At 33.1% G+C, this 20701-nt stretch overlaps 1 protein-coding gene across 1 annotated transcript in view; it reads right to left on the bottom strand.

Annotated features, from left to right (window-relative positions):
- The window catches only part of LOC129232409 (serine/threonine-protein phosphatase 6 regulatory ankyrin repeat subunit A-like), a 145687-nt gene that overhangs the window by 26341 nt on the left and 98645 nt on the right, over window positions 1–20701 (bottom strand). The window lies entirely within an intron of this gene.

Below are 20701 nucleotides of genomic sequence, written 5' to 3'. Positions count from 1 at the left end.
TAATTATTGCATCGTAGGTTATAAACAGGAAGTTCAGCGATTCAAAAGTTATGAACAAATTGCCTTTCAGAACATTTAAACTAAGAAATTATATTTGAATTCTTGTTAAAAAATATATTAATCTTATTTACTTAAGTAAGACTAATCAAAACTTAATTTAACAATATTTCTTTGAAACATCAAACATGACTTTTTTTTAACGCAGTGGTTGCGGCACCGACCGTCGGAGCTGGATTCGGCATCCGACCTAGAAACTTGTGCATGCGCAAATCTGACACTTTCAACGGATTGACACGCCTCCTTCGCTTCGCGTGGCGCGGCGGTTCCAACTAGCGACGTCACTAGTTCCAACTACTTCCGACCATGTGCGTGCGTGCTTGGTTCGTGTAAAAATGGCTAGCATCATGGAACGCGGTGTGAGTTTCAAAGCGTACATTGAATACTCGAAAACTATTTAAAAGAGTTCAAAATGAATAGCTCTACGGATTTCCTCCCTAGAATTTCGCGCTCGAGGGCATGAGTTAGACTTCGGAAAAGAATTCCTGCCGTATTATACGACCGGCGGTGACACACATCGGTTAGTCGCCGTAAATCTACCTTAATTCTTATTAAATTATTGCTAAATATAGTATTTCACTGGAAATTCATATTAAGTCTCATATTATACATCCGACCTCCATAGAATTTCATAAGGTCTATTTGAATCATGTCCGACCCAAAGCAGCGGCACTCGAGGGCATGGGTCGGAGATGGTCAATGTATCGCATCGAATAATTGAATTATGATTAAAGCATAATTACAGATCGTGTATGCCGTTTTAATATCTATATTAATTTCAGAACTATCATTTCGCTCGGCGTATTATCTTAATTTGCGTAGTCGGCCATATATTACTCGTCCGACCGCTTAGAATGTCATTGGGAAAGAATCTTAATTTGTGTGGTCGGCCATACATATTTCGTCCGACCGCTCAGCATGGTCATTGGGAAAGTATCTTAATTTGTGTGGTCTGCCATACATAATTCGTCCGACCGCTTAGACTCATTGGGAAAGAATCTTAATTTGTGTGGTAAATTATAGGATTTTCTGCCTGTCATTGTCACTATTTAAAGAAATTGATTTGATGCTATTTGTGAAAATATCATTATACATTATGAACAGTGCTTTTAAATATTTACAAGTATGATATGAACAGTAATCGAATAGCTTTTTGAAACAATTGAGCAGATAAATTTAATTTTTATATTATTGTTAAAAGACAATACATCATGTATTACATATAATAAAAATTCACTTTATGAATATATCTTTTTTCTGTACACTAGAAAGATTCATGAGAAATTTCCAAAGCCTTATTCAACTAAATAACATGTAAGCTATGTATCAAAACTGTTATGCAAAACACATGCATGTAATGATATTATTTAACATTATGTACAACATTAAATTTTTGGGTTTTCCAGTCATTAACGCAGTAAATAATAAATGAGTTCTAGTGATATTTATGGAAATTTTAATTTTAGGTTTATATGCTGCTGTGAAAATTGGGATGTGTAAATAAATCACTTTTGGAAAATAGATACAATGTTAAATATTTTACAAATAAAACATATGTACAACTTGACATTTAATCGAATTTTGTTAATTGTAAAAGTACGACATTGTTACACAATTCCAACATCAGAATCTGCAATTTATCCTTAGCAGCTTCTAATGAGACCCTGTTTCGTTAGATAAGTTAACATTTAACATTTAAAATAACAAGAGTATTTACAGACACGATGCTAAATTAACTTAATTTTATTTTCATTTACTAGCAGATGTTAAAGTGGATAGTTTCCTTTTCTTACTTTTATCCCTTTGAATGTTATCATTTTTTTTCTTACAATAATTATTTAGCAATACATTTGCAATGACAGAAAGACATTTTTTAATCAATACATCAGAAGATGTCCCACATGGACACATGTTTAAGCAAATTCTATTTGTGATGATTATTTTTTCCATAGCCAGTTTCATTATGATGCCCTTCATATTAGCTGCTTTTAAGAACTTACCTTCATAATCCTTGGATATAAGTAGCTCAAATATAGAAAAAGCTGTCACTATAATGGTATGAGTGAAATTGGTAGGCCATTTAAGTCCCCCTCGGTCAATTAATTTTAAGTAATCCTGAATTTCATCAGTAGCTTCCCAAGTAAGAATTTTATCCAATGACAACATCATCATGCATTCCTCGCATACTAATCTATTGCATACTTTGTGAGCAACATATCCTGAAATAAATGTCAATATGGACTGAGTAGATTTGGAAATTTTAAACTCGTCCGATAAGTAAATAATTTCCGAAAATTCCTGAATTTGTTCTTTTTCAATAGTTTCACTGGATTCAACATCAGTGCAGTCAAGTAGTTTTAAGCTAAATTCTCCAGCGTGATTAGATACCATAGTTATCAAACTTAAAATTCTCAACTTCTTATCTGATTCAATTACTTGACGATAAGACACGTGATAATTCCCACCACACATCTGCCGATATTTTCCAAATCTAGCCTCTAAGCAATCAGTTTGCAGTTTACCTAGCAGCACATATTTCGACTTGTAATGTTCAAGAACATATTTTGCCACATCAATCAATGCTTTTGTTGTGTGCAACAGAGCAAATTCGGTTTCACTAGTAAGCATACCTCCTTTCACCGGAATGGACATTTTCTCTTTTTCTGACGCAGGTAAATTTGAAAGTTCTTTCCATTTTGAAAGCCATTCAGAGAAGTTTTGCAGAAAAACAATGTTGTGGTGATTTGGGCTTGTAATTGGATCAGAATATTCATCCCTTGAATGTTTCCCTTTGTAGGGATGCTTGCAATTAACAATTTTCCACCATCTTTGCATATGCTCAATAAAGGATTTTGTTTCCGAAAAATCTAACCCATAGTCTTTGCTTTTTTGCTCTAAGGCAACAATATTTGTTTCATGAAAAATAGACAATGCATATTTAACATTTTGTCTCTCGATTGAAGATGGAAATAAAACTTTTTTCGACAATTTTGGAGCAATTTTTGCTGTATTATTTTTTTCAGCATCATATATTTGTTTTAGATGAATCATGCTGGCTACATTAATTTTTTCATAATCCGTAGGGTCGGGATAAAAAAATGTTTGGTTCGTCAGTTTTTGGTTCAGCCAATTATTCCTTACCGATTTAATCAGGTGAGGAGTGTCAAACAAAATAAAAATTGATTTGCCTGGCTCATATGGATGTTCGAAACAGGTCTTTAGGTCAATATCACACAATGCTGTAAACATATTGCGATTAACCCGATTATTGTCGGCAATGAGTGTTAAAATTTCGTAACCACAACTATGAAGGACATGGATTACTTCAAAGGTGTATTCAAGTAGCTGGTCACAAGTTATGTTTTTTACCGGAATCAAACATGCAACATCTTTATTTTTGAAAATAGTGAGGAAACCATGAAGGTCTGTACTGTACTTGCAGCAATTGTCTCTTCTGAGTTGTCCGCAATTCCGACAACATCCCCTCCTTTGTAATCAATCAGAGGATTAATATATATTTCATCTAGAAGGACATTAACAATTTTTTCATGTGCATCTAAAGTGGCTGCTTTGCGCTTCAAATAATCAATATGTTTACTGGTGCTTGCCGATTCTTTAGACTGGAAATTCATTGATGATGCCAAATTTCGCAAATATGATTGGTGAGGCAAAGTTAAAAATCCACTTTTTCTTATCATCAGGTATGCAGCTGGGTAGCTAAAATATAGTCGCATGGACCACAGAAGAACATCAGCACTGTATCTTTTTTTTTTTTTTTTTCAAGAAAGAAGATGAAAGTTGATCCATTAAAAATTTAATTTTTAAAGTAGGAACATCATCTTCATCCAACAATTCATTTAAAATCCGGATCACACATGCAGTTTTTTGATCTACTGTCAGATCTTCAAGCTTGAATCCATTTAAGAAGTTTAGAGCACTTTCCAATATCGTCCATCGACTTAATCTATTTTCTTTCCCTAACAGGAATCCAAGAACAGTTTTTGATTCTATGGGTTCTTTTCTGTAGAAGAATTCAACAGTCAAATCTTCTGAAATTTTCAATGTCGTTGAAACTTCCGGACATGCAAACACATCTATTTTGTAAATAAACAAAAGGTGATCTTCAACTTTTACCAACCAAGGATTCGAAATCTTCTCTTTTATATTTAATTTAAGATCAGCAAAATTTTTTATCAAATCGTTTTCACACCACTGAGTAAATTGTTCCTCATCCCTAAGATGCATTGCTTCTTGACGTTCTGATGGTGGTTTTCTTTTTTTTGGGAGACATGTTGATAAATAGTGTGGCTGATTGGGAAAATTTGTAGGATAAGCATCATCAGTCAGGGCAATTTTTTTTCTCGGAATTGTAAGAACGGATCCATCTTTTTGGGGAAACTTATCTTCTTTCACTACAAAGCGTTCGTCAAAATGATTTATGCATACCACAGCAGAAGGACCAGGGATGAAATTTTCTCTATTGATGGCAGCTATCCATTTCTTTCTTTTTGATTCATCCTTTGGAAATGAAAATGCAGGTGTATATGTTGCCTGGTTATTGTAATTTGAAGTGCAACCTGGCACAAAACACTTCCTAGGCATCTAGGAAAAAAAACATAATTAATTTTGCAAAATGGCATATTTTAAAAGGCATTATTTCGGAAGAAATGTGTAACATTTGTTGAATGACGCTGCAAAATATTTTATTATGTTGCTTTCAAGATATTTCAACTTCTGTTACAAAACTTATAAGTTGAGTAAAACTCGTAAAAGATGCTACGTCATTTACAAAATTTACCTGTAAAAAACTTCATAAGAAGCCACATTATAAAAATCTGTGGACATGCCTGGAAGTATTTTCACTTGCAGTGGTGTACATAGTGCTCCCCTCAACCCGGTGGCGGGGGGGGGGGGGCACTATGAGTAACATAGGAAACATATCTTTTGCAGTTAGAGGGTGGGGCACCTTTTTGCACCTTGTTACACGCTATCATATACACCCATCAACCAATTATAATATATTTTAAAATAATTAACATGAATTGATCACACATTACATTAATTCATCACACGTTAACAATTATAAGTACTTAATTGTAATAGAAGGGATAAGAGTCGAGGTAATATAGAGCAATACTAATAATCTCTAGACCATTTTGTTAAAAAAAATTATAATTTTTTACTTTTAATTTTTTTTTTTTTTTTTTTTTTTCAATTTTTGATTTCCTAATTTATGATCCTGAAAAGTTTTGACAAGTATACTCACTTTTGATTTTATAAATCAATTAGTTCTTCATTTTTGCAGTTTGACAAACATACAAATATGACTCAGCTTTGTAATATTTCACATAGGAAAAAGAACAAAATCGTTTTAAAATTTAAAACTCATTTAATTTCGAATATGATTTTGAAAAAATTACCATTCATTACACGATAATCAGAAAAGCAACACATTGGAAAATACAAGAAGCAAATACTTTGGTCATAAATAAACCAGAATGCACAACAATCATACAGTAGCCTTAAATCGCGAGTTGCTTGAAAGTTATTGCAAATTGTAATACAGTCGACTCTTGATATCTCGAAGTTCGAGGGACCATGAAAAATGTTCGACATAAGCGAAGTTCGAGATACCAAAAAATATAACAACCATTGGGTAGTACACAATGCTCCTTTTCTTGACATTTTGGTAAATTTTCATGTGCTAGACAATGTAAGTATAACAGTGCCAGGAACATTTTGTTTTGTTAATCCCTTATCAACATCTATTTCTAACAGTCACTGAAAAGGATTTATCTTTCAATAAGGACATAAGAAAAAGTTTAGCTAGGAGTGCATTTCTTTTCCGCTCTTTCTTTTGTCAAAAGAGGTGGTGACTTGTCAGTCAAGCCCCCGTTTTCGAAATCCTAACTAAAGGAGCAGGTGGTAAAAATGGCAGGAGAAAAATTCTCATACACTTTAGGATCAAATGGTTGTTTGGTTTTGCTACCAAAAACCAAACTGGCGAAAATCAAGACCACAAATGGTAAGAGATTTCTGAATGAAGCTTTGAGATAAGCGGAGTGGACTTCGAATTAGAGGAAAAAAATCCATTATAGAACATTAACACAAGTTTGGAACCATAGAAATGCTTCGAAATAAGCGGAAATTCGAGTTAAGCGAAGTTGAGATATCGAGAGTCTGTAGTTGACAGTTTCATAGCAAAAATAATTTTAGCTCAACAGATATTTTGTCATTACATGAAACGGGTAAGAGAAAATCATATCTTCTCTCCCTATATTGAGAAAATTATATTTTAAAAGTAGCACTAAACATGAGTAAAAAAGTAAAATCATGTCAATATTACGTGCAGTTATCCATCAAATTTCACCAACAACAGCACATTTCACTGTTAACAATGAGTTATTCTTAAAAAAGAAACAAGTTGTTTCACTGATGTAAAATTAAATATATGTTTCATCCTCTAAATAAAAGCCGCTCATCAAGTTGAAAGACATAACACTGGTGACGGTTCGAAATGTATTGAAAGACAATTTATTAATAAATCGTTTTTGATCTATATTTTACAGCTCTGTAAAGAACAATTAGTTACAGAACAAAATTAATCAAAAACAAATGCGAATTTAAAGCTGACTACTTCAAAACTATATCACTGGATTGAAAGCTAGCTCTTTTGCTCAAAAAAAAAAAAAAAATGCAATTGTAAACCTTTCAGTTGCCTGATAATACGTAGTCAAATCGAACAAGTGCTTCTTTGATATCGCTTTAAAATTTAACTTCTCCTTGCAACATCAACAAAATAGGGTGCTATGTGTCACTTTTTATAGATGAAACTTGAAACAAGGTTCAAGTAATTGAATATTCATTTTATTTGTAATAACGAAATTCTTACTCAAGACCCTGATAAGAACGATGCAAATAAAAACAAATAGCGATTTGAGTTGATGCCGATAGCTGAAATCAATATTCAATACAAACCTACAAAAAAAATCGTCATTGGTGTTTAAATTTTACTATTGAACACGGCGAGTGTGTTCTTTCTTTGTTTTTTTTAAACGATGAAGCTATGTTATTAGATGCACATGCACTCAATAATAAATCAGTTTTCAACTCAAAACAACTAAAGGAACTTACGTTTAACGTTGTCACATGAATTTATCCGAGGTAAGATGAACGATACTTCATTATTTAATGAAAATCGCGTAAATATAGTAGTAACAATCACAAATTATAAACCATACATGAGCAATCCAGCTGCACCAACGCTTAGCGAACATGGTCGTGAAGGACTCAATGCATGACTCATACTTTGGGATGGCAACAAGGAAGCAGGCCCGTCAGAATAACGAAGGCCCCGACTCTAAGCGCTGCTGAAAACTAAACATACTGGTTTACTCGGCTGTCAAAGCATCTCTTTCGCTTCCATGTTTTTCAATCGTAATGCTGCGTGTGATCTAATTTTTGTTGAATTAGGCACTGCTCTACAAATTTCTCGGCATTGAAGAGCATTTATTTTAATACTAGATAAGTTGAAGTGACAAATACAACCAGTATTTTGTTAATTTTATGTACAGATTTTTTTTTTTGAGCGTGAGAATAAGGTTTCGTTTTCTTCACTCACCCAACCACAATGTTTTCATTATGCTGTAAATATTGTTGTCAAGTTTGCCTTCCATCAAATTTATTTGCATTCTCGATGAGTCCCAGTCACAACTTCGCTTCGCAACTCCAGCGCTCGAATACGCTACCTTGCGGTGATTTACAAAACTGCCGAAAAAACTAAAACATTGCGTTCCACGTATGTCTGTTGACTTAAACATAGGCAGTTTGTTCTGAGTATTTATTAACGCATTCGATGTGTCTTGGATTGCTTTCAGCAACAGAAAGTGTTCGAACTCCTCAAAATAATGTTAGTTTTCATTATTTCCCTCTAAAAAGTGATTTGATTGAGAAATGGTGAAAGCGCGTTAACACCAGAAAACTCTGGATTAGCAAACTTGGATAACGTTATACCAGGTAAAAATTTTTATTGTTTTGTGTGAATTTGTAAGAATATGGGGTTTTTTTTAAATCTTAAATTAATTTAACAAACCATATTTTACAGCAGCATTTAGTTGGAATAGACAGTATGCAAAACTTTTTCTTAAATATATTATCGTAGAACGAAATGGAAGATCGCCAAATTTGTTTAGGGTTATAGTTTTAGTATTGTGCGAGCTAAGTATCCTTGTCGAGATTTCGCGTTTTTAGTTAAACCATTTTTATTTTTTTATCATGAGTGGAATAAAATGGTAAGAAAATTACAGAATTCGATAAGTAAAAAGAAATAATGGTAGATCAATTGAAAAGAAAACTACCACCATATATACGTGAGAATTTTGTTGATGATTTGTATAGCATGACATAATTAAATCACAACTCAGAAATTAGAAACATACCAAACAGAAAAATTTAAAATGAACCGATTCGGCATTTTGAGAAAAATAACTCAGCTACAAATGCAAAACAATTAGCGCTAGCCAAGCAAGGCAAAGAAGTATCATCTTCTTTTGACAATAATTCGTAATGTCATATAATTAAATTTTCTAGCATTAATTGCTATTCTTGTCAGGCCACAATTATTAGTTAGTTTTATCAAGAATTGATAAATATCGAATTCAACATCGTGGAAATGGCTGGTTAGAACTACGAACTGCGTATTTTGCAATAATTTCTAACGTTTAGTAATGCTTCTTGAATTCTCATTTCTTTCTACGTGGGCCAGAATATCAACAAGACTTTGAAAATTAATTTAAAAAGAATAAAGCAAAAAAATCCTGCAAAAGAAAAAACAATTTACTAGACTTATTAGCATTTTCTTCGTTACCACATGCGTTTGGTTTGTTTTAGTTTTTTCGTCCGCCATTAGACAGTGACTGCAGCGCCCCCTATAGTTCGTTGGAGTTGCGACTTGCCTGTAGTGTGGGTATTCTTTCTGCTGTTTTCTTTTTTTTTTTTTTTTTTCATCCCTTCATCATATTACTTCTTTACCTTTGCCATAAATTTTGTCAATACTTTTTGTGTTACGTTAAACCATTATATGCAATGTTTAGATTCTAAAATGTTGTTTACAATCACTGAACCACCTTGCTCCGCGTTGTGTTGCTATTAAATTTCGTGCTAAACAAATTTCGTTCTACTTTTTTCTCTCAGTAAAACTCATCACGTTCACCATGGATAAGTCAAAGTCACAGAGTAAACAGTATTTCACAAATTTTATGAACTCTCCCCCCCCCCCTTCTTTCGTTTTTGAGAAATGTTTATTGGACATTCGTTGCCTTCTATACAATTTCTTTTGCTATGCAGTGTAGATGTCATTTTCTGCTGCTATTGAGTTTTTCATAGTGTTTCTTAAGCAATAAATTTTGACCAGAGCTGCGGATCCGGACTGATTTTGGGGTAAAGGAGTCAGAGTCGAAAGCTCTAAAATTAGCGGATTCTTTCATTACCCCTCCAACTCTACAGACCCATGTTGTCAAAAACTTCCTCTTGGACTTATGTTTAAATGTTCTTTATTAAAACTTTATTTGTATTAAAACTAATATTGTTCTTTGTTAAATTTATGTTCTTTATAAAAATTTAGTGTTCTTGAACGTTTGTATAGTTATGACAATTCCCAAAGAAGGCAAAGGATATGTACTTAATGCATGTTCTATTGAAAAAGAACGTAATTCCGGGACAATCTTGGAAATATTTCGCCCCTGTAGGGTTTCAAAAATGCGGCATTTAGTATAAAAATGTAAGCAATATCGTTATAGCTTCGGTCCTGTTTAATGTTCAGGTATTACCACTCTGTAATCTCTGTGTAACTCCTCTACTGATTTTTGAACGTTACTTAGGTATGAGCACTGAGATTAGATGCAAAAAACTCCTTAATTGAATTGTTTTATTTAATTATAAATTTAATAGTTTTTTATTGTGTTGATCAGGACAGTTTTCTTGTTTAATTACATCGATGTGAGTTTTTTTATTTGTTCCCTGTTTTTATTATTTTCTTTACGATGGTGATTTTTTTCGTACCTGATTGCAAACATTACAGTGAGCTTAATAAGCTTTTTATGATTCTCTACGGATGAGAAGCGCCGAAAAAAGATGGATCAGAAATGCAAGGAAATTTTTCACTAGCTGGATCAATTCGTTCAGACCTTTACTTTCATTTATACGTAATTTTTTCCGAGTCGGTAGCGCTCCGGTATCGAAGCATCGTGTTTCCGAACCAATATTCCGAGTGCAAACCGTGAGCTTACTACGAACGCACCAGAATTCCCGACGCGGTACTTTTGAGGCGTCTATGTTTGAGGTTACCCAGTTACGATACTGGAAATGTGAACCAATCACAGAGTGGCTTCAATCTTTACATATTGTTTACAAACGCCATTGTTGGACTTTGTTGATCTTTGCTTTCTCGTCTGTATTTTGTTAAAGAAAATGTCGCAGCAACATAATAAAAGTTTCAAATTAGTTACATAGGTGCTATCAGTAAAAAATAAGTTTTTTTAAAATATATCTTACAAATATACTTTGATAATCAATGCCAAAATCATGCATCTATTTGGTGTTAGCCGAACAGCTCGATAAAATGTCAGCGATGAATTTCATACGATATTATAGTTTTAAATTTATAGTTCCTTCAATTTGCCTTAAATTAAAAAAAAAATACATACGTATATAATACATGCATTTTCAATGGAATACAAAATCTGTTGGTACAGCGAATCTTTACTTTCTGGTGTCGTGAAGATATATTGCTTATTGATTTACTTAACTTCTTACTTAAATTTTGATTTTTGTACTATTTTGATAACTTTGACACTTTTACTTGTAGTTATAATATACGGTGAAAAATATTGAAAACGAAACTAGGGTTCAATAAATTATTTCGTGTAGAACGATGCAAACGAAAAACAAAATAGCCGTTATTTGAAGTTCTAACTCATCACACTAATAGTTGCACTACTTAATACTATTACTTGCGCTAGTGTTAAAATCTAACATTGCTGATTTGATAAAGAGATATTACAATTTTGTTCCGTGATGGGGATTTAGTTTTTTTTTTTCAACTTCATACTGTCGACAAATGTTTCAATAACGATCCATTTTGACATATTTTCTTTGAAATGCCATCTGACTGATGAGAGAGAGATAACAAAAAAAAAAAACACCGGAAATCACATGAACAGAACGGAGAACATTCCAATCATTTTGTTATTTGGTTTGTCGTTTTACTAGTTTTAAAATATTTGAACACTTAATTATAATAACAACAATATTTATTTCTATCTTAAGTGCAACAGAAAGAAAGATACTTAAAAAATTCATTTGTCTCCTTCACCGGGTCGCATATAAGCTACCTTTACTCCTGGTCGGGCATAGGAAAATTTCAGGCCCTCTCATTGACTTATTCGAGTATCAATCAAAGCTTCAAAGTTGTGACGCTACTGTAATGTTGCTAGTCGTCTTTCGTGGTGTGTTTCTTGTTTGTAATCTGCTAAATACGAATAAGCATTTGCAAACGAGATCTTTAATTGAATGTTGCTGACAAAAACAGCATTCTTATTTCCAATAAATTTCATCCTTGTCAAAACAAATGTCAGCTGCCATTGAAATTGAAATAATTTTTTAAATAATTCCTACGGTAAATTATTTTGTTAATTAAAAAGCGAATTCCGCAGTTTTTCATATTCTTAATGATATTTAATGCAATTTAAACAGCTGTTCTATAAAGAAATGATTACCATTTAAGCTAATAACAAATATTTATTCTGAATAATTTTATACATGCTAATTTCTAATGTAATTTGCTCTTGTGCCAGTAAATAAATTCTTTATCGTATAATTTTTCTTTCTCGTTGCTATATCTATTTTTTCACACTGTATCTGGCTGATATATTATGTACATCTGTTTTACAATATTTACTTTATTTTTATGTGAGTTCAATATGAATAAATCATGATTAATTTCCTGTTGGTTTTCAAGTACACGTGACTGGACTAGAAAGCCATAGTATTATTAAAATAATAATTCTTCCACATCATATGAAAAGAAATTACATTTTCATGCATTCACAGTTGCAAAACGATTCAGAACCAAAGAAGTTTTGTAACACTTACACATACACATATACACACACAAACACTTTTATTAATTAAATATGTATATAAAGGAAAAAAATGCAAATTATGAAAGTGTGCTCACCCTAATTTTCAACTTCTCAAGCTCTACGAGAAACACTGAGTTGTAAAACAGCGTGTTTCAAAGACAACTTAAGTCTGACACTTTTCAAAGAAAAAAATATTTACACAAGATTTTAAATTCAAAATTTTTTAAAATACTTTAAATTTTTTCAATGAATGTATGATATTTAATGCATTTGGATGATTACATTCAAATGGTTTGCGATCTATTCATGAAACCACGAAGGTCTTATCAACAGTACAGCAAAAAGAAAAAAAAGGAAAACTATTTTGCTGAAAATATTTAGCAGCTGCTGATCTCTTCATGGGCCCAGTCTAAAATATTTAGTTGTATTTATTACAAAACATTCATATATTGATTTCAAACTTTCAAGTCTTAGAATTTTGTGAAATTTTTTTTCCCCCAAATGTATTTCAGTTGGATAGTTAATGAAACTGCATGAATTTCTCTTGATTTGCCTCATCAACTGTGTGTGATAATTTTTTTTTTCAAACTAATAAATGAATTTAAGGTGTCAAAGGGTGCGATTTCTGAAAGTTTGACTTGAAAGTGATTTGACTTGAAATAACATATATATAATTTTACATTTAGAAACATTGCTTTTTAATATTATTTTCAATTATTTCATTCAAGAATTTAAATTACCTATTCCTTTTTACATAACTTTAACTATTATGAAGAATATTAAAAGATAAAGAATTCGCTGTTTAATTTTAAAAAATTACATTGAGAATTAGTTGACAAATGAGCTTAATTAAACTCCAATAGTACCTTCTTCAAAAGCGACATTTTTTGCTTAAAGATAATGCTATTTATTCGCTTAATTATGTATTTTACATGTTTTTTTTTTTTTTTTTAAGCAGAGCATTATTTTATGAGGTATGAAATAAGTATGAGACAAGAAGGATATGTTCGCCAGACTCACTCAATATTCAATTGGAATTCTTATTCTCGGATGCAAACTCATATTCAATAGAAATAAGCTAGAAATAAACTGGCACAAGAGAAAATTATATTAGAAATTATTATGTATTAAATTATATACTAGAAGTATTTATTATTAACTTAAATGGTAATCATTTCTTTATAAGAAGAGCTGTTTAAATTGCAGTAAATATCATTAAGAATATAAAAAATAGTGGCATTCGCTTTTCCATCAACAAAATAATTTACCGTGAGAATTATTTTAAAAATAACTTCAATTTAAATTAAAATGATGCCGTAAAACATGCAATTTTTGCTTAAAGATGGCGAAACCTATTTTTATTTCCAAGCATAGCTTCTCAAAGGCAGCTTTCATTTGTTTTGCAAAGGATGAAATTCATTGGAAATAATAATGCTGTTTTTGTCAGCAACATTCAATTAAAGATCTCATTTGCAAATGCTTATTCGTTTTTAGCAGATTACAAACAGGAAACACTGCGAGAGACGACTAGCAACATTGCAGTACGTCACAGCTTTGAAACTTTGATTGACACTCGAATAAGCCAATGAGAGGGCCTGAAATATTCCTATGCCCGAACAGGAGTAAAGGTAGCTTATATGCCACCGGGTCTTAACCTAAGGTAGGAAGTGGAGAGCTTCAGCGCCCCTCTAGGGAGTGCAATATTCGCAGCTTATAAATTTTCTCTCTAAATTTAGAGGGAAATCTTCGGAATTGGGCACAAAAAAAAGGAAAAGTTATTTGGTTCATTCACCAGTTCACCCAAACTGTGGGGCGCTTGAGGTTGGTTTTAGACGTCACAGTTATTTAAAAAAAATCCATTTGTGGCGATTTCTGCAAAATTTTACATTTACTGACAAAAAGAAAAAAAAATGAAGGAAGGGGCGCCATAAGAGGAGGGCGCACCGGGATTCGTTCCGATGGGCCAGCACGGGCCTGTAAACTAGTATTACTCGGCCAGTGTAAACGGGGTGCCAACCATATTTGGAAAAGACCAACTATGTGAGGAAATCTACATTGCGTCGATATCCGTTTATGATATGTCATGAGTTTTGCACCAGTTCAACGGTATCACAACGAATATTGGAAGATCTAAAAAATACCAACCGCTCGTTGGAAAAGCTGCGTATTATTCAATTAGAGATAGCTAATAGATGCGAATCCAGATTTTCAACACATGTGGTCACCAAACCGAAATATCGGAGCTAGCTAGATATATCCTCATATTTGACTCCAGGAATAAAAAATTAGCCCAATTTACTAAAAATATGCTTGTTTATTTTGTTGTTTTAACAAATTTACTCTTTCCATTAATTCAGTTTTGAATTTGAAGTGAAGCTTTTTATGCGAAGGCTTTGAAATTCCGATCCGCTACCTTTTTGTGTGACGGAAAATGACGTAGTTGTTTTGTAGGACGAAAAATCGCACATGCGCTCTTCTCACTTTCTTTCTTCCCAAACAGCACAAATCGTCCCAAAATCGCACAAGTAATGTAACATCAACGTGATCACATGTGCCGAAATACTCTTAAATTCGTAGAGAACTGGTTGATAAAACAGCAAATGCAAAAACACACGACGAAACCTCGATCAATTTGAAAAATCCACACTCTATGCACCACATATAATTGTAAACACTTGTTCCGCCCCCCCCCCCACGCTATATTTCCCCTCAAAACGTCGAGTCAAAAATGATGTAATTCACAAAACGCTGCGTTTCATATCTCGGTGAATATTGGTCGTAATAATTTCAAACTTTTTGTGTTGGAATTATTTTCCAATGGAGATTATTGCCGTAAAACATAAGTTAGGGGACCCATAGGCGGATTTAGGACTGTTCCTGGGGGGGGGGGGCAGGATCTTTTTTTTATTTTTAAGCAACATTTTTATTCCCCCCCCCCCACTCTCATGTTTTTGTTTGTTTCCTGTGATGCATAAGTCCATGCTTTACTTTTTTGTGTGTCGTTTTCATTAATGCGTGTTTTCATGCTGTCCTTTTTGAATTGACCTAAAGAGAGGGAAGTGGTATCAAGAGAGTGACGCAGGGCTCCAATTTTAGGGGGCCGGGAGTTTCTCCCCCGGAGGAAATTTTGTAAAATGGATATAAAATTCTGCATTTTGAAGCCTTATAAAGATTAATTGTATAGACATAGAAATTGATAACCAGATTATTCAGTTATACAGTATTGTTCAAATTTTGTAAGAAACAGCCATTTTAAGTTTGAAAGAAAAAATAAACTATAGATTTCTCATTACAGCAACTTTTTTTTAATTATAAGTAGTGCAGAAAACGAAAAGGAATAGAGGTAGTGTATTTTTTTTTCTTGGCTAAACAGATTAACAATATGCAGTAGAATTAATTGAGCCCACTTTGCTTAGGATTTTCAAAGACTTATCTAATTATTTTCAAGGACTCTAGAATAAATAAAATTATTTAACGCACTTCATTTGTAATTTCCAGTCTCTGATATTTTAATACTTGAATGTAAAGTTTTACAGTCCTGTTCTAACTTAGTGAGAAATAGCTATTTTAAATTTAAAAGAAAAAAAAACTATAGATTTCTCATTACAACAACTTCTATTCAGTTGCAAGTGGGACAGAAAACAAAGAGGAATAGAAGTAAAGTGTAATTTTATTTTTGGGCTAAACAGATTGACAATATGCAGAAGTAAGATAAAAGCAAGCAACACCAAAAGAATTTCCAAAATTTTGCATTTGGGATTAAATAAATAGCAAGATATGAAACATGTGAGTCACAAAAATTTACTTCAAATAATATGTTACAAGCGTGAGAACCATGATTTTTACCTTTTTGATACAGGATGTGGCAAGGAGCTGAATTTGACACATTTTGGCATTCCTACCCCTCTACCATTTGTTCGAAATTTTGAAATTTAAGGTTTGTAGCCACACTTTTCCAAATATTCAAGGTTTTCAAGCACTTAAAAATGAAATTAGTTTTTTCAAGCAATTTTTATTTTTTATGGAACGAATCAAGAATTTTTTTGGGCGGAATTAGGGACCCACTTCAAAGCAGGGGCCCTAAGGAAATAGCTTGTTTACCTTATAGGCAAATTCGGCCCTGTTTGTAATTCACTCCTACCTGCAAATTTTTGCTTGATTTGTTTGTAATTTTTACGAAAATTCGTCAGTTTTTACGGTTAAAGGATTTTTACGATTTTACCAATCTTTGTTAGGTATAGACTTTTATAAAATTTCAGCAAATTTTTCCAAAACTTTGGATGACTCAATTATTTAGATTTCAATAATGACAAGGTCTGACTCAAATAGACTTAGATGATTATGACTTACCTTACTTTTTAAACAGTATTTATAAAGTAGGTAAAATTTTACTCAGTAAAATTGTACTCTCCCTCTAAGTAAAAAGATTCATTTGATCAGAACACTCGGATAACTGAAATTTATTCAGTTTGCGGTAGTATTTATTTTCTCTCTCTCTCTCTTAAAAAGAGAGAGAGAGAAAAAAAACTATGTTTTTTGTTTTTTAGAATTTCTCAAAAGGCCAATTAATCTACTAAAAACATAAATAGTATGCATAAATATACTTGAAATGTGGACACAAATCATAACGAGTATATCGTTCTGTTAGCGCTAATGAGGGGGGGGGAGTTCCCCCCCCTTTGCTTTAGGTTCTAATTTGTTAAAATAATCGTCAATTATTGTAAGTGTTGCAGCTTAATGTATAGCTCGTTTAGCCTATATTTTCATTCATATACTTGCCCAAAAGGTTTTTCAGTCCAAAATAGTGAATTTTGACACATTTTCAACACCCCAGTGACAGCTGTACTATTTTTATTTAATTTTCGTTCCCCCCCCCCTCTCTTTTCTCTCACCAGAAAAGGACATTCGCTTTTCTCTTCATTTTCATTGAACTATTCAAAAAAGAAAAAGTCATGATTTTTTTGTTTCAAGATTTTGGAAGATGTGTTGTTACTATATAAAGTCCTCCCAAAAGTGGAGGCCATTGCCCCTATGCCCCCTCTAAATCCACCCATGCCCTTCTGAACTATTCAAAAAAGAAAAATTAATAATATATATTTTTTTTAATGTTTGGAAGATGTGTTGTTACTACATAAAGTAATCCCAAAACTGGAGGAGCATTGCCCCCCTCTGCCCCCCATAAATCCGCCCATGAGGGGACCTACTGGGGCCCGTATAAAAAGTTGAATTTCGTATTTTTTGACTTATTTTTATTTTTACTTCAAACTTTCAATATCGTAGCTCCACATCTAATCTTGAATATTTTTGCAATTGGAAGTATACATCTAGAACGGTTGCGAAAATAAAGGTCTTGCAAGTTAAAACGGAACACTCTCTATATAGAGGCTCTAGGCCGTCGCATCAGCTTAAGTTTAACCATTTCGGATCGGATTTTTCATTATTGCAAAGCAAGCATTACAGCAAAGTTACGGGTTTCGCGAAATTGGTCAACAATATTTTATTTAATTAACAATTCACGTGCCGCTCATAATTGCTCGCAATGAACAATCACCAAACGCGATAACTTGCGAGAAAAGACAACCACTAAAACACGCGCTCCGATCGAAAATGGCTGAACAACTGGCTTTTATGCGGCTTATAAACTCTTCTTTCTATGTATAAAAATGCGATCTTTTGGAAGTTTTTAACTAAGAAACGTTGGTAAAGAATGATGGACGAATCATTTTTTTTAATACGAAATACTCTCTTTATTATCAGAGCCTGATTACCGCACGGGCACAGGTCCCTCCTCTTAGATTTCACGGGGGCCCAAAATACAAAATAACCCAAATGTTTATATGAGGCTGCAAAATTTTTTAAAAGCGATTATGCCAAAGATGTAGAGCCAGATTTCCCTAATGGTTTATTGCAATTCAGTAACTTGATTGAAATGAAAGATGAAGCTACGGACATTTTAAAACAATTACTAGTTAATCCTCTCTTTAGGGTTTCCAAATGTTGAGACTATTATACGCATTTTCTTTAGCATTGCCAATATCCAATTGCACTGCTGAACGATCATTTTCTTGTTAAAAGAATGAAATCTCCTTTGCGATCTTTTTTGCAGCAAGGAAAGCTGTCATCCTTATCATTATTATGCTTAAATAATAATTTCAATGAGTAGAATGTTGTCTTTGATATTTTTGAAAATGCTCAGACCAAGAAAAAAAAAACTCTTTATTTGATGATAAAACTTTCCCTTAAAAATTTGATCTCTTTTGCAAATCCCAAAACAACTCGTTTAGTCTGTATTTACAATAAAAAGTTACATCATCGAAAATTTTGATATTTACGGTTTAACCACAGCTATTATAATTATCGTATACTAAATGTATATACTACAGTCAACTCTCGACAACTCGAAGTCCCAAGGGACCGGCTAAAACATTCGAGTTATGAGAAGTTCCCACAACGTTCTCAAGAGTTTGGAACCCGATAGAAACTTCGAGTTTATCTAGCTTCGACTGTATATTGTGATATGAGGCCCCACCAAATTTAGCACGACTCTGTTAATACGTTAGTATCGACATATTTTATTGCTTCCTTATATAGAATGAGCGGGAGTGGGTGGGGGTGCAAAAGGATTTTTGTGCCCCGTTTCTTCAAAAATCTTAGTCGGGCTCTAGGGGAGGGGGTCCTGAAATAGAAATTTGCCGTCACGTCCAATATCAGAATGATCGGGCTGTGTTTGTTGATAGTTTGATGTCGGCAAAATGACTTTTATGCCCTTATGCAGTAAACTTTGTACTTAAAATTTGGTATTTTCTGAAAGTCCAAGTCCCATTATCTGTGTCATTTGGCACTTGTCCATTGCCGTAAAACGAAAACTTACTATGTTTCTGAAACCGGTCATTTTTTACTGTTTGCATTCACATTTATTACTTGATATGTAGCTACACAATTATTTAGTTTCGTTGACCTTTTTAGTTTCCATTACTTGGAAAGAATTTTCATTTTGTGCAAGTCCTTCACGGAAATGTAAGAACCTTTTTTTAATTAATTTTCAATTTTCTGTGCTTTATCTACGATAAATCTTTACTTTTGATACTGAAACGAACATTGTTTATTTGTTTTTGTGGAATAAAACATGCTGACAAAACTATTCTGAATGTACCATTTCGTCCCACGGAAAGGACTTTTAATCAGTGATATTCCCACCAATTTTTCTGAGGGTATACTGCCAGTAATCCATTACACACAATTTGTGTATGTGATCATATACATAGTATGTCATAATATGAAAGTTTATGAAGTTTCAGGGTGTACGCCGTGTCTAAAAAAATGAGAGTATATAGCGCCACTGCTCTTAATATCAATTTGTGAGCAAAATTTTGAAAAGATCGTAAGGTATGACTTTTTCCCAGGACCCCAGATAAAACGACTTGCCGATCAGAGTTCATAGACGAATGAATGATGCCCTCAAAGATTCATCTTAATTCATAGGGTATAGCACTGTTCAGAATAAATTTAAGACCTTACTTATTTTATTTTTACTTCTGATTGTAAAATAAAATCAAAGGCTACAAAGTTAAAAAAGTGGATTCTTTTCATTTAAAAAAATCAAGTCTTCTATTTAGCATTTTTGTGCTTCACAGTAATGTTAAAAAAGCTCTTTTTTATATGCACTGTCCGATTTTTTTAGTATAAAACTAAAAGGAAAAGTATATGACTCAAAGAAAAAAAAATTTTTTTCTATGGGGGCTTAAAAAAACTGACAGGTTTTACATGAAATGTCATGTTTTTTGTCACAGTGAATCGTCAAACTGACATAGATAAAAGAATCAGAACATTTGAGCTAAGTATAAACATAAACAATGTTGGAAAATGTAAATGACTGCTCATATGTGAATGAACGTACATCGTTGCATTGTGTGGAGGCGAAAGGAAACCGCTTCCCCATGCATAAAAATGCGAGCCTATGGACGAAGAGACACCCGACAAACGCTCTCTTCTGTGCCGTCAAGTCTTCACAGCCATTTACCCACATTTTTGCATTGAACAGATTCTTCGCAGCTCCGAAACAGTTTCCTATTCGGCTAAATGGACGCATGCTTTTCAACATCATTGTTTACATACATTAGTAAGATAACTAATGCATTAAATTATAAGCTTTTTTTTTTTTTTTTTTTGTCATTTCAGGCACTGCCCAATAATAAACAGACTTCGGTTGCAAAAGCTGCAAGTACAAATACCCAAAATATAAAAGTAGTAATTTTAAATCTGTACCTCAGAGCAAGACCGACGCAAGTCCAAAAAATGCGGTTTTCAATTTTTTTTGGTGAATTGCACGCACAAGCATACTCCGGGGAAGATTTCAACACTTGGGGATCTGGCGATCTTTCTGCATTGGCGTCCATTTTTTGGCTCCAGTGCCAGAGGTATTTTACCAAAATAAAAATATTTACCCCAAAAATGAGACGGCCGAGACAGATTCCCAATTATCGAAATATTCCCCGATGACGCAT

The sequence above is a fragment of the Uloborus diversus genome, unplaced genomic scaffold (assembly GCF_026930045.1).
Source record: "Uloborus diversus isolate 005 unplaced genomic scaffold, Udiv.v.3.1 scaffold_12, whole genome shotgun sequence".
NCBI lineage: Eukaryota > Metazoa > Arthropoda > Arachnida > Araneae > Uloboridae > Uloborus > Uloborus diversus.
Note: the sequence above shows the minus strand (reverse complement) of the source record. Positions and strands in the feature narration are given on the sequence as shown.